The 15,896-nt window shown below is 37.8% G+C and overlaps 1 long non-coding RNA gene across 1 annotated transcript; it reads left to right on the plus strand.

The window, feature by feature from the left end:
• The first annotated feature begins 446 nt into the window (after positions 1–446).
• LOC147654679 (uncharacterized) lies at positions 447–11,221 on the plus strand. The gene is made up of 2 exons (XR_015282889.1): positions 447–5,317; positions 9,250–11,221. It is a non-coding gene; the product is annotated as an uncharacterized LOC147654679 (long non-coding RNA).
• The last annotated feature ends 4,675 nt before the right edge of the window (positions 11,222–15,896 follow it).

Genomic DNA, 15,896 nt, shown 5'->3' on the forward strand with positions numbered 1-15,896 from the left:
CTTTCTGTTCACATCTTCCTCTCCCTGATTTCCCTTATGTGTTGCCGCCTGTTAGTTTACCTTCATTAAGTATGTTTGTTCACCTTCGTTGAATTTGGAGTTGGTTTGCCCCAGTTACTCCCCACTATCCCGATATGGTTTGTTCCCAGTTGCCTGTCATTGTAAACCTCTCCCCTCTTTCCAGATTGTTCCCCATCCATCACTTTGGTCCTACCCCCAAGCCCTATCAATCTATGTACACCACACCTTTTGTTCTGGTTCCTTCCCTGCTCATCACCCCTTACTCGATGTCCTATTGGTTGTATAGCTATCCTCCCTCCCCCAAGTCCCTACCATTGGATCTGTGTATTGTAACCCCTTCCCACAACACCTCCCCTGCTGCCATATTATTGGTTGTTGTATGAGCCACCCACGGGCTTTAAAACCTGGAGCACAGAGGTGCCCAAGGTCTCGGCTCGGACTTTCTCCTCGAGATCCCAGCCCTGTCCCTCATCGCCTTCTCCCTGCACCTGCTGGAATAAACTTGTTCCTGGGAAATTGGAGGACTCCGAGCACTCTCTCTCCCTTTACTGCACCTCGTGTCGCCCTGCATACTATAGAGCCCGAGCCCAAAGGAGCTCTAGAGGTTCCAGGTCGAGCTACACAGTGCTCACCTGGTTCCCCACTCCTGCCGCTGACGCTTGGCACAAGCTAGCCCGGGGCGTGAAGGGCCGAGCGGGCAGCGACACTTATGTGTGTACTACTTGTATGAAATTGAACAAGGGGAAGTGCCAGATTCTGCACCTGGTGGGGGGCAACTCTGGGTGCCCAGACAGGCTGGGTGTTAGATGCTGGAAAGCGCCATGGAAAAGGACCTGGAGGTCCTGATGGATGGCAAGCTGAACTTGAGCCAGCAGTGCCCTGGCAGCCCGAGCAGGGCCAGCCCTGTCCTGGGGACATCAGGCCCAGCATGGTCAGGTGGGCAAGGGAGGGGATTGTCCTGCTCTGCTCTGCACTGGGGCAGCCTCACCTGCAGTGCTGGGGGCAGGTCTGGGTGCCACAGTGTAAGTAATATATAAAGCTTTTAAACAACTCCAAAGGAGGATGACAAAGAAGGTGAAGGGCCTTGAGGGGAAGCTGTATGAGGAAGAGCTGAGGGCACTTGGTCTGTTCAGCCTGGAAAAGAGGAAACTGAAGGGACTACTCAATGTAGTCACAACTTCTTGTGAGGGGAGGAGGAGGGGCAGGCACTGATCTCTTCTCTGTGGTGACAGTGACAGGACCTGAGGGAATGGCCTGAAGTTGTGCCAGGGGAGGTTTAGTTTGGATATCAGGGAAAGGTTCTTCTCCCAGAGGGTGGTTGGGCACTGGAACAGGCTCCCCAGGAAAGCTGCCACAGCACCAAGCCTGAGAGATATCAAAAAATGTTTGGATAATGCTCTCAGGCACATGGTGGGACTTTTTGGTATGGTCCTGTGTACAGCTGAGAGTTGGCCTTGATGACCCTTGTGGATCCTTTCCAATTCAGCACATTCTTATTCTGTAATTCTTTTTTCCATATTTCCTCTCCTATTTTTCTTTTGCCTTGTATTCTGTCTTACCTCTAGTTTCCTGGTTCCTTTGCTTCATAGTTCAGTCTCTAAACCTTTAAAAATTACTCTAGAATTTCACACTACTATGAATTATTTACATAATATGTCATCAACGGGTAAATTTAATTGCCAGTGAAATTTTCATGATACAACTGAAGTTGTTCCTACATACAGCAACAAGAAGGCTAAGTTAGTATTTTTAATGCTATATATACTTACACCCTGGAGGATAAAAAAGCATAGAGGCAACCCCTCCAGAACACAAGAGAAAAAATGCAGGTTGTATAATGAAGTGATTTTCTTTAATAAACAAGATAGATACATATGCCTCTTGAGTTCATTCCTACTAGTACAAACATGAGCAATACATAAAAAGCCATAATTTTTTTATGCTGCTTTCCTTTGATTCCCCCAGGCTATTATTTCAACACATTGTTTTTAGGGGGAGGCAATGTGTTTTTTAATATGAATTATGGATAAATCCAAAATGTGGGGATTAGGTTGAAAAACATATTTATTTAAATTTTAGAGAAACACAAGACAAGAGATTAAATTTTTCTAATGTGTCATAAAGTTGAGGGGATGCTGAATTTCAGAGTGAGATATTCAAGGTCTTTAAACAGAAACTTAAAGAAAGTTGCTCTACTAGTATACTATTAGCACCCTACTGAAAAAAGAAGGAGCAGAGAAACACTTTTCTGTGTGTATCAGCTGGAGTGAAAAGAATATCTAGAATTTTTTTGTAGAATGCCATTTATACCTGTGTCACTATGGAAATAGTAACTCATTGTAGATTTATACTGTTACTATTAAAAACAACATTTCAGAATAATTCTTGGTAGCACTTTGTGCCTCACAGTTCCAGGGAGTCTGGCCAAAATACAGCCCTCCAGTTTATACAGGTTCTTGTGGGATGTTCAATGCCTTCAGCAGTAGGAACAGTTTTATCAGGTCTTCTCCAAGACCTCCTCTATTTGTCTCCTTACAGAGCTACCTTGTGTAAAAGCTGTTGGTCCAGGGACTTGGGTGTTTCAAAGCTTTTACTGTACCCCACAGAGCCATCCCTTGTGCTTTCACAACCTTTAAACTCAGTGTCAAAAAGTACTATGCAAATAATTCATAAGGTTATAAAAAAGAGTGAGGCTTTATGGAGGGCCATTAAGCTAACACAAGCACACATCCTAATTTAAAGGGTTGCAAAACCAAATAAATTAATAAAAGTCATCAGCAAGCTGTAGTTTCTGGATCTGTGAGAGGACCAGAATTTTCTGGAGATTTTTAGAAGGTGTACAAATAATAAAAGACAACAAACAATAAAGCACGGGGTGTTAGAAAACATAGCAACATTTTTGTTTCTGAATTTGGTGTGTTTTCTCACTGCATGCAAGATGTATTCCTCGGAGCATCAATATTGTCTAGCTAGGATATCATGAGCACATACAGTGTCTCAGACAAGAGAGACTTGTGGAAAAATAGTGATTTTAAAACATATGCACACATGCATACATATAAAATACAACTCAAATTTAAAATATGGCATACTGACACAACAACCTCTATCCTTTGTTGTTAATTTCCATGTCAGTAAAATTGAGATAATGTTGGTCTTTTCCTTCTTTTTTTGACTCCGAGGTTTTGTTCCTCTGTAGCACGTAATAAGAGTAAACAATCCTAGTAAATATGTTGTAAAATAGAGTAACATGCATATTTTTCAAATAGAATACCTGGACTTCATAATTCATTTTAGGTGGAAGGATATTAGAATTCTAATTCTAAGAGTTAAAAAAAAATGTTTAAGTAGGAAGTCAAGGTGAAACTGTATTATGATAGTGTACTAGATGGGATTTTGGTTAAAAGAATGGTGAGAAAAGATGAAAAATATTCTGTGGCTCAAAGATCCAGACCTTGGATACAGTAATTACAAAGGAATTCTGCAAAACATAGTGCACTAATAACTTTAGGGAAGTTTCCCATGTTTGATCAGTTTCAGAATAAGGAGCTGTAGTGTGGAACTCTGCAAAAATAAGTTATGTAGAAATAACAGTTGAAAACAGATGTGAGAGAGCACAAACATTGACTGAAAGGCTTTTAATCACACCGGATACAATTAAAAGTTTCCTTGAGATCACAGGAAGTGAAGTAAGACCTGAAGTAAGGAACGGGCTGCCAAACATAAATCACTCACGTTTTTCATCAGCCATCAGTGTTTACAGAATAAAATGCTTCTGACACTGCCTGTGTTTGTAGCAAAAGCTGTTCTCTCTCCACAATTTGTTATCTTCAGTGTCTCAGTATTGTTAATGATAGTGTTCATCTCACCTGGCATTACACACCTGACAGCCACATGATAGTTACTCTAGGTTCCCACTGGAAGACAGAAATAGGCACCTCTGGGGTATGGCTAGTTTTATCCTAACCATAGTGGCAAAGGAAGTCCTGGGAATAGGCTGCTGTGATTTCCACAGAAACCTGATGTTTGGAGGGAGTTCTGCGTTTCTCACCCTTTGCTCCCACCCTGTTCCCAGTAAAAGCTGTTCTCTGCAGGCTGAGGGTGCACTTAGTTTAGCACTCACACTGATGAGGATCCTCTTTGGCTGTGGAGAGGAGAACTTGAAGCATACAGCAAACTGGAGGACAAGGGTAAGACCGTTCCCTGAGCATGTGTCTTTGCACATACAACATAAGCACCTTTTATCTTGATCTCGTATAAACTCTGAAACATCCTGCAGTAACAACAGCCAAAGTCCACATCCTTTCTTCTCAATGCCTCAGTCTGCCTGCCTCAGTCTCGTTCTGCCTGGGGGTGTCTCCACAAACTCCAGCAGCCAGGCATAGATTTGTTACTTTCATTTTGAATGTTCTGGAAGCGGGCATTGGGCAGCTGCATTGGCCGCACTAAAAACTGATTGCTGCAGATTGCTGCAGATGAGGTGTTTAGAAAAATAATACAAGTACCTTCTGATATTAGCAGATTAATTGTGACAAAAAAAATACATTCCTGGAAGTCCAGGGTTGCCCTTTCTAATCTTACACTTCTGATGATCTGGAGATCATGACATAATTTGGTTCCATTTGAAACATCCATTAGGGAAAACCAGATTCCGCAGACTCGATCATAAGTTGGTTTAATGCTTTCAGAGTATTGCCACTTTGGCTGATGTAAGTCTCATTAACATTACCAAAGTCACATCAAAGCAAGTCTGAAAATCTTATGGAAGAACATCTCTGCCAGGTTTACTTGTCTTGAAGGCTACTTACTACCTGCTAAAATTTCACAGAACTACAATGAACAGCAGCTACGCCAAAGGCTGAGGTCAGGCATGCCATTCCTATGAATGGGAGAGACATCCTACAGTACAATCTGTACTTGTAATGAATGTATATTACTCATGCAATTTTGGCATTAAAAGATTAGTATTTGATTAGTATTTGATGAGTGAACATGAGGAACAATAAGAAGAGGAAAAAGACTCCTTTTATTTCCTTCTAACTTCCACCTACAAAATTCTGTTAAGAATATTTATGCCTTTCTCCCCATCTTTTCTTCTCCTTTTTTTTTGTTGTTGTTGTTTTTTCACTCTTAGTAGGCTTTGGCTAGCCCACTGCACTAAGCACAAGACTGGAGAGAAGGAGCTGAGCACTGAGGAGGACAAGAGGAAAGGATTGAACAGAGAAGAAATGTTTCTAATAAAAGGATGAGGCAGGAGCAACAAACCAGAGTTTTGGGGGTTTTCATTCTTGAACAGGTGAGTAATATCATATCTTCTTACCCTGCATATGAGAAGCTTCTCTTCAGCAGCCTCAGTAATTTCCAAATAAAAATGCATTACAGGAACCATGCTGTAGTTATTGTTTTTATAGCTTCACCAGCATGGGAGGGAACATGACAACATCAGAAACAGTTTTGTTACAAGCTCTGTGCTGAAGGGCTAATGGGAAGAGTATACAGTGATCCCAGTTCTCACACCATGTTTACTCATTTATATTTTATTTCTGTTTTTGTTTAAAAAATTCAGAAACTCCCTGGTAATGTAGGAAGCTCAATAACATTTTTAAAATGCATTGAAAAGCAATTTCACAAAGTTTTTAGAACATGATTATCTACTAGCTCTTCTATGAGGAATTATAAAAGGAAAACATGATTGTTATTGTCTAATCACATAATCAAAACATAGCAACAATAGAATATTTATTATACACTTTCATATATTGTGGCAAATATTAATTGTATATTAGCAGACGTGTATATATATATATATATATATATATATATAAAAGTGTATGCCTGTCTTTGCATGCATATATAGAACACTCAGATTGGAAGGGACCCTGAAAGTTCATCTGGTATGTTTGTATCTAAAACCTCAAATTTTTCTATCTAAAATACATATGCATGTGTTCCCAAGAGCCTAAACTTCTTTAAAATCCATTGGCTTTAGTCTTCTAAGTTTACTCTGGAGCCTTGAAATTCTAGTCTTTGTTAGGTTTCTCTGAAAGGTGAGAACCACTGCTCCAAAAGCTGAACTACATTATGATGTCTCTAGCTTCACACTCGAGTTCTATCCATATTCTCTTGTAGAGATAGAAAAGAGTGAATTTCCATGAGAAAAAAAGAGCACTTTTCTTGCAGTGAGAGGGCAAGCTGTAGAAGAGGCTGAGCATTCCTAGAGGTTGCATCCTTGGAAAGGTCTCTTCTGTATAGGCCAAAGCTTATAATGTCTTGCAAATCCAAAGATGGAAGTGTTGGATACCAAAATGATAAAAGGAAGGATGATCTTGTAGCATTTTTAAAGGAGGATGTTCAATAAAATGCTTTAGGTCCCTGGCAGTAGTCTTTAACAGAAGGTGTTTTCTGTTTGAAGTAACTTTAGCAAATACCATACCATGTTTTCAGAAATTTATGAGACAGATTTGGAAAATTTCATAAATTGCTCTTTAGAATCTAAATGTGACATTTAACAGCTCTTAAAGTGTGCAGCAGTACCAAACCCTCTGGGCAGGAGAAGTCCAACACGAAACACTACAGCTGTCTCCCCTCCTAGCTGGGCAAAGAGGGGAGCCACCCCCAGGTAGGAAGCTGCCAGAAGCCACAGTGCTTCCCCCACACCCCCTCCCCTAGAACCACTCCAGTGTTGTGCCAAGCCATTGGCTACATATTTTGTTGTTTAATAGAGGTCCAATTGCCATTTCCATGGCAACAAATGGTGAGAAAATTCCCTGAAGGAACCTAACGAGCAAGTAACAAATATAGGCAACATGCAGCTTCATTCCAATGCAAACTGCACAGAATTTTTGCCTAACGTTTTATTTATATGCATCCATTTATATTGCTTAGGTAGGGGATTTGTTTTGCGGCTTTCAGCAGTGCTTTCAAGCCATAAGTACTCCATAAACTGCAAGTGTTCCACATGACACATGACTGTCAACTTGCAAGAGAGATGGTGTCCAGTCTACCTTCTCACTAAGCAGACAGGTAGCAGTGTTCTGATAAATAAGATTACATGCCTTTGCCATTGGAAACAAGATGTTCATGTCTCTTGTAAGCAGCAAGTTTGAAAAATATCTATAGTTGTTCATCTGACCAGACAGAACTTCCAACTCTCTTCTTTGAGTTAGTTTGCCTTTCAAATTAAAACAGGACTCATACCTTCAATTTTATCAGGTGTCTGCAAAGACATTGTGAACAGATTTTTAAGGCACTCTGATGTATCTGGTCCACAATGTTAGAAAACTGGAGTCACTGAACCCTTGTTATCTACTTTCTTCTTCCCTTAATATGTCCTCTAAGAAAAAAATCTTCATAACTTTAGGAGAAACACAAACCCTTCTGACCTAAAAACTGGCCACAGAATTGCTAAAGTTTCAGTAGAACAAGAAACGACATTACATAAGGAAAGTGAAATATTAGAAGTAGAATAACCAAACGTCTTAATGCATTTTAGTATATTTAATTCACGTTTATCATATTTAATATCTACTAATTTAGATTAATAGATGCATGGATAACCAGGGAGTTTAACTGTTAGTATATAAATTTTGATTTTCAAATTGTGGTGAGTTCATTCATAAAAATATTAATTACCATTATTTTTTTGCTCAGTGTTTCTAGCATCCTCTTTTTTGAATATTTTGACCTTACTGACATTGAATATTTCAAAGCCTCAGCTCTCAGAAACTCACATCTTCCCCTTTTTCCTTAAATTCTAGTTCTCAATATTTAATTTTTTTTTTTTTTTTAAGAATTGATTTTGAAATAATCTCTTTAAAGAGCACTTATATGACAGTAATTGACACCATGTGCAAACATAGACAAAATGTATAGATGCTGTTAAAGTGGAAGGAATAAAATATTAGGCCAAATAAGCTTTCAAGTTAGGTTATTTTGTTAAATAACCTAAAAGAGATTAATTTGATTGCAGGGTACATGGCAAAGTTACAGCAATCAAAGGTACTGATAAAAAAAGTCAATTTTTTTTTCTCTCCTATGATTTTGACTATTTTGTCTCCTGTATCTTATGGCTAAAATGATACTTTACATCAAAACCCATCAATGACAAAAGTCCATCTAGTTTTGGATGGCAGCAGTAATACTGAGGTATTAGTTCATGTAGTTACAGTACCTGGATCCCAACAGGTACTTATCTCAGACCTAGACACTTTTCTCTTACCATTCTTCAGATACTCCTCCCCACTCTTTGAGACACTTTTGACACTTTGGTTATTTTCCATAGCTATATCATCCATATTCTACCTCTATGTAGATACATAGATGGACTTAGAAATACGTAATATAAAAGATCCCCGAATAAAATATGCCGGTCTCCCACCATACATGCTCTTGAAAAATATATTTAATCATATTCTTAGGCCAGAGACATATTCATAGGTGTTGTGGTGGTACTAGTGATGAAGTAATAAAGAGGAGAAGGGATTAGGAAGAATGCCAGAACCAGGTCTCTAATTGAGATACAATTATTTGCCAGTAATTTATCAGCACATGATTTATTTTTTTTTTCTGTGTTTTTCTGTGTTTTTCTCCTTTTCTGACTGAAAAGGAAGGTGATGGAAAATATTTCAGCCCATACCAGTGCAGGCAGAGGAGAATTTTTACTATGCTAGTTTTTGAAAACATTGATAGATATACATGTCATCTGTTGCCAGATGAAATATAACATTTTAATGTATACTCTATTTATTTATCAAATATCTTTCAGTTAAAATTTTGGAGGGGCAGCTGTGATTTCTCTAATTAGTATTTTTCTCTCTGAATAGGAAATCAACTTGTAAATGAATATGGAACTTTGCTAGCTAGAATTATGACATGACAGACCATTTCACTGTCAAAGAACTATCATTTATGGTATTAAAAATCAGTAATTTTACTAAAATGGTGATGTAATGTGAGCTAAGGGCATTTGACAGATTTCAGGGGAGAAAAAGAGCAGTTAGTGTCTGTTTATGAAATTGAATTGCCCTTAAAAATAAATTGATTCTTCTGTGTTCATAGTTTTTAATCAGCAGACAGAATAATTGATAGCTTTATTGCTCAAGCCAATTATCATATATGTACCTACCATATATTACCAAGATATTCCTAACTCTTCAGTCCCTGCACTTAATAATCCAGAGACACAATTAGCTAATGATAAAACCAGCTTTCTCATAAATTGCTTTCCAGGGTGCAATGACACATAAGAAATTTATTCATACGTATCTGCAGCAATATGTAACTGCAAGGCCGTGTTTACATCAGTGCTGCTGTAGATGACTGAATTCATTCAAAGCAGAAGAAAAAACTGGCTATGTCTGCAGAATAATGTTATTACTCTTGACTCCCTGCTAGCATCTTCCTCTGTTTGATCCTGTCCTCAAAAACCTGTAATCATCAAGTTCCAGGCAGCATGCTCTTTAATGTGAAAATTGAAATAGGCTCAGAAGATCACTTTGGAACTCAGGTACCACAGGATTGTGCCTGCAGTGGGATGTGACACAATTCAGAGACAGGCAGCTGTGGTGCTGCTTAAATTGTGGACATATGGAATGGGATCAAAACAGTCCAGCAGGCATCGTGGGAGTGCTGCCAGGAGGATCTTGCAGGAGAGTGTTTCATTGTCACCTTCACTTCATGGAGATAAAAGCTTAGCAGGGAGCAAGTGAATAGTTCTGGTGCTGATTGCAGAAGGCAAAGAGAGCTCCTGGAGAGAGGCTGTAAAAATAGTAGGTTAAGAGCCCTAAGTGACACTGCTAATTTGGAGGCTTTAATCCTGTGTCTAGATTTCATTGTTGATGACACATCTGTAAGTAAATCATTTCTGTAAGTACCTGTGTCTGAATGTTGGAAACTCAATTACACATTGTGTGAATGTGGGTTGGTTAGCTAGTGGCCTTCCACTAAAAGACAGTGGCCCTGGGTTTCTTTTTAACATCATGAAGGTGGCACTTCGCTGTGGATGTTCACATGCTAAAAAAATATGTTCAACGTGTTTTTAAAACTGTGTTTCAAGGCCAAATTTAGCTGTTCTTATCTGAAAAGTTCCTGTGAGGCACTGTCCAAAAACCCTGTTTCTTTTAGATTAAAGACTTCAGATGTGTATCTGCTCAATATCTAAGTAAAATAATGCTTTGTAATTGGTTACTTATTTCTCTGTGCTAAGATTTCAAGCATAACCTGTTTTCTCTTATTGTATCTTATTGAATGAGATAAACAGCCTGTATGGTGATTTTAAGAGCTCATATTCTCCTGTCCTTAACTAGACCTAAACAGATAATGGCACTTGAATTGTCATCCATATGATCAAAATGCATAGATATCTGAAGACAAATACATAAATGAGGAATTACAATTACATTTTTGGCTGTGTTTCAGAGAAGATAATTCTGCATTTCAAGAGACTGAACATTCAAGTAATGTCAAATGTAAGTATTATTAAGGTGAATCATCTTCAAATAAATGAAAAATGCATATGACATTGAGAACAGAGATTGAAATGGGCTGTACACTTTACTCTTGCTCTATGTTTATTTTATACCACTATTCTGACTGGTTATATATTATAGAAATGTTGACTTACTTTAATGTTCCTCATGACATGAAAAAAGTTTCTGGAAAGCTGTTTATCAGGGAAGATTGAAAGCAGCCATGATACTAAGCCTTCCATTTTATCATCTCTGTATTTGCAGAAGAAAGTAGAGCATGCACAAATGAAAATATTATGTGGAATTCTATTGTATGCCATTTCCTGCACAGAAAATGGGAGATTAACAAGATGGATATATATAAAGACTTCTAAGAAATGTTTTTTTTAAAACACAAAATAATTACCTGTCTGTAGGCTAAAAGTTTATGGAGAATATTTTCCCCTCTCATTTGGAGCATGAGTTTGAGACTAGTTTCTATATGCAGATTAACTAAAATCATGACAAACCATTTAACCGTGAAGAAATTCTAAACTTTTAATATGACTCACAAGATTTAAGAGAAAATGGAATCTTAAACCAAATCATCTGTTGAACAGCTGTTACTCTTCTAATGCCTGTAGCATCTCTAAAAATCACCAAGAGGATCAGTTTATTAGCAGTGCTGCACTTGTTCTTTGATGGGGAAGGAAGGCAAGCAGTATTGCTTCCCAATAAAAAAGTTCAGCTTGAAATACCTTGTTGCAAAATTTTATTTTCAGAAAAAAAAATGAAGTCTTAATTAAAATCATCAAGCAAATTCACATTTCCTTAACATTTGTGGCCATCTTTTATGGATGTGCTTATTAGTCTTCAGGCTTAAAAAATTCTTCCTCTTCTTTAACAGAAAAGGAGAATTAAATTTTACATTTCTCCACCTAGATGGAGCACAAGGAAATCTTAATGTTCCTAGGTTAGCCAGGGCATTGACATATAAATCATTACATTACATTGATCCTCTGTGGATCAAACTCCTTCTATATTCTGAGCAGAGTCTGTGTCCCAGTTCCAGGTTCCAACACCAAAAAACCAAAAAACAAACAAAAAACCAAAACAACAACAAAACAACAACAAAAAAACAACAACAAAAAAAATCCAAATAAGAAATATTAAAAATAAGAAAAGAGGAATATCACAGGAAATAACCTTTTGTATCTGCAGTTAGAATACACAACTGACCACCGTTTTAAGAAAGGTATGGTTGAATTAGAAAAGTTGCAGAGAAGTCCTATGAGAATGACCAAAGTCCCTGAATACTTCTGTTACAATTTTTCACAGCTGATAAAAGCCTGCTGTTTTGTAATTCAGCAGTTTTTGTCTGTCCTTCAATGTACTTTGAATAAAATTAGGTTGTATATAAATAACTTCCCTCAAGGTTATTTTATATAACAAAGTCTTCCTTAATGTCCTCACAAGGTATCAAAATAGCATCACCATTTTTAGGTCACTTGTCACACAGAGGGACAATTTAAGCAGGTGCTTAAGTTTAAACATAAGACTTCTCTTTGGCACACTGGAACTTCTTTACAGTTAAGTAATTAAGTCATGTGAATTTCCTGTCTTTCAGCTGATAGATAAGCCCCAGAAACTGAGACAGTTAAGATCTTTTAGATGGCCTAATACTTTAAATGGAATGAAATAGGAACAAATATGAAGGAATTTTGATAATATGGGTCTTACTAATATTAAATCTGTATGTTATATTTCCCCCTGTCAAAGGAAAATTAGGCTTAATGTAAGTCACAATGTTTTACTTGACTCCTCACTCTTCTAATCTCATTCCACATCATTCCTTTAATGAGATAGTATTCCACATAAATATTTCATTACATTGTCAAAACAGTGGCTACTGGTTAAAGTTGCTTTAAATGCCAACAAAATGCAGTTACTGTGTGTGCAAAGAATATGCCACATCATTGTGGAAAAACACAAGGTAAAGAGTTGGTAAAATATTGTTTCCAGTGGACATCACCATGTATAATACATAATTCTAAAACAAGAAAGGTGAATTTTCGTTCAATTGTTTTTTCATTGACTTCAAAGGTGTCCTGAAGTAGTGAGCAAAGGTATAGGTGTCCACAAAGTAAAAGATGAAGGACTCTCCTGTTTGATGTTACCATGAAAATTTCACTGTCTTGCTGTAGGAAAAAAAAAGCTTATGTAATTCAGCTTATTTACTAACTAAGCAAATTTATAAAATATAGCATCTTACTCTTAATAAACAAATATGCAACCCACAGTGTATTTGTCTACCAGCAGTATTTGTTTATGAAAGCTTTCTATTGTTCTTTTTTTACTACCTGCTTCATGAGCATATTTCAGTGCACTTAAGTCTTCAGTATTTCTCCCAGTGCAGAGTATTTGCTCTCCCTCTTCCCTGGGACCCTCCTGCCCTCACTGCTGCACTTCGCCCTTAGGGCAGTGCTGGCTGGGCAGAGGGCACAGAAGTTGGGACTTGTGTTCATTATTGCTCCCTTCAGTGCTCGTACCTGCTTCACCTTTGGTATGTTCTTTTCACTCTGTTTTTTTTTATTTTTTTTATTTTTTTTCCAGTTCAGGTTTGTCCAGAGTTACTTTGTTTTGCAGTTTGATAACCCCTGATACCAGTATGATTTTTCCAGCACAGCACTGGCGCATCAAGAGTGAACTGAGCCATCAATGTTTATGTCTTTTTTTCCTCTTTCATTTTAGTTTGTCTATTCCAGTGAATGTCTCCTCACTCTCTGTTCTTTTGTCAAAATCTTTGTCCATCTCTGATTCTCAATTTTTCCATCTTTTTCCACTTACCTCTTTTTGTACTTAATGATGCTCTTTTTCTTGCTCACAGAAAGCTCTTCCTTGGGTGGCTTGTATTCATCAAACCTGAAAGACATTCAGGTTTATTTCTTTTTCAAATGAAAGCTAGTATACCTTCCTATTTATCTTTTTGAGTTTCTTAAAGCTGCTAGTTCTCTTTATTAAATATATTTCCAAACTGTGCAGTGTAGGACCTGACAGTATTGATATATTTTGCTTACAGGTAAAGCAGGCTTTTCAAGACATGATTCTTTAGGTGCCAAGGAGGTCAGTAACATAATTTTTAAAATCAAGAAAATTTCAAATTATTTAATCTCCCATAGTGGTAAAATATATTAATTAAAAATCCAATAGGAAAAGCAAGTGGGATTTAAAATAATTTTGGGGTTCAGTTTTCTCTGGCTAAATTCCATGTCTCAAAGTCCGAAATGAAATCATTAATAAGCGGAGTCCCTCAAGGGTCTGTACTGTTTAATATCTTCATCAGTGACATGGACAAAAGAACCAATGCACTCTCAATAAGTCTGAAGATGACACCGAGCTGAGTTGTCTGTTTGATTTGCTTGAGGGACAGGATACCATCTGGAGGGACCTTCTCAGGCTTGAGAGTTGGCCCATGGTAATCTCATGAGGTTTAATGAGACCAAGAGCAAGGTGCTGCACCCAAGTCAGGACAACTTCTGGTATCAATCCAGGTAGGAGGATGAGCAGGTCCAGAGCAGCCCTTCCCAGAAGGACTTAGGGGTGCTGGTGGATGAGAGGCTAGACATGACTGCTAATGTCAACTTGCAGCCCAGAAAACCAAACTTATCCTGGGCTGCATCCAAAGCAATGTGAGTAGCAGAATGAGGGGAATTCTGCCCTTGTGAGATCCCATCTGGAGCATGGCATCCACCTCTGACATCCTCAAACAAAAGAAACACCTTGACCTGTTAGAGCAGGTGGAGACACGGGCCACAAATTGATCAGAGGGCTGGAACTGCTCTTCCATGATGAAAGGCTGAGAGTTTGGGTTGTTGAGCCTAGAGAAGGGAAGGCTCTGGGGAGACATTATTGTAGGCTTTCAGTACATGAAAGATGAACTGAACATGAAACAATATGAAAGAAAGATGGAGACTTTTTACTAAGGCCTGTAGTGGCAGGACAAGGGGCAACAGTTTTTGGCTGAAGGAGAGTAGGTTTAGATTGAGCATGAGGAAGGCATTTTTACAATGAGTGGTGAGGCAGAGGAACAGGTTTCCCAGAGGAGCTGTGAATGCCCCATTCCTGAAAGTGTATAAGACCAGTTTGGATGAGGTTTAGAGTAATCTGGTTTAGTAAAAGATGTCCCTGTCTGTCGAAGAAGAGTTGAACTGGATGGTCCTTGAAGGTCCCTTCTAAGCTGAATCTTTCTATGATTTTGGATCTGATATTTCCTGATTCCTTTAAGGGATTTTAAGAAATAATTCTGAAATATGCTGTAAATTCATTCAGATAGTTGCAATTCAAATGCACTACTTAGAGCTTCCACTGCTTTCTGTGTTTGTTCAGAAGGTAAAACCGAATGGTAAATGGCCCAGCTATCAAAACTGTAGGTGCAGGTTCCCTACAAGTCCAACCAACAGCATCATTTGTGTTCTTTTAGCAGCCAGGCCTTCCACTAAAATACACATTATCATAGCTAGAATGAGGATTTTATTTTCAGTGAATAATATATTTTATCATGAAGGATTTGAATCTTAATTTTTTTCATGCATCTATACAGATTTCTGCAGATTGGCTTTTTATTTTAATCTTGTTACTGAAGTCTGCCTACTAGCATGCAAATGCACTTCATCTAGTGAGATATTTACAAAAAATTCACTTTGATAGTTCACTGTCAGTTATTCATGGAAGCTGGTGATAGACATCTACTTTCCAGGGAAATTGAGCACTGTAATTAGTTTTGGAGAAATGTGCTATCTTTTATATAAACAGGATGTCTTAAGAAAGATCATGGAATGCGATCTTAGGCTCTTCATTATGCAGTCAGACTCATCCTCTCTGCTGAGAGTTTATGTGCTTTGGTGTGTTCTTATGAATCCATAGTAGGCTGGTGACTGCAGTGTTGTAGTGGGAGATTCAAGTCCTAGCATGACTACTACCTTACTTCTTAACATTTAACAGCTCACATCATCAGTGTTTCCCTTCTTTCTCTTTTCTCCATATTTTTTTTTCAATTTGCAGTTTTATTTTAATCCATTATTTTAGGCTACAGGCAAACTGCAAATATTGCTTAATTTAACTGGTGTTTCTTTGCATCTTTTTTTACCAACAGATCTCCCTCTAACCACATGCAGCTCTAGACTCATAACACTTTAATTCATTTTAGACATCAAAATAATTTCTAATATAATGGCCATATTTTATTACTTTGTTTTGTTTTGTAGGGTGTTTCTATTTCTTCCTTTGGGTGGGTTTTTTTTAGTATATATTTTTCTCCACTTTAGATGGAGTGAGTTCCTTAAAAAATGGATGAATTTAGAAAATTTTTCCATTATAATGACATTTTGACCTAAAAAAAGTCATAAAATTATAGAATAATTCAGGTTGGAA

This window comes from Cyanistes caeruleus, chromosome 2 (genome assembly GCF_971803275.1).
Source record: "Cyanistes caeruleus chromosome 2, bCyaCae1.hap1.1, whole genome shotgun sequence".
NCBI lineage: Eukaryota > Metazoa > Chordata > Aves > Passeriformes > Paridae > Cyanistes > Cyanistes caeruleus.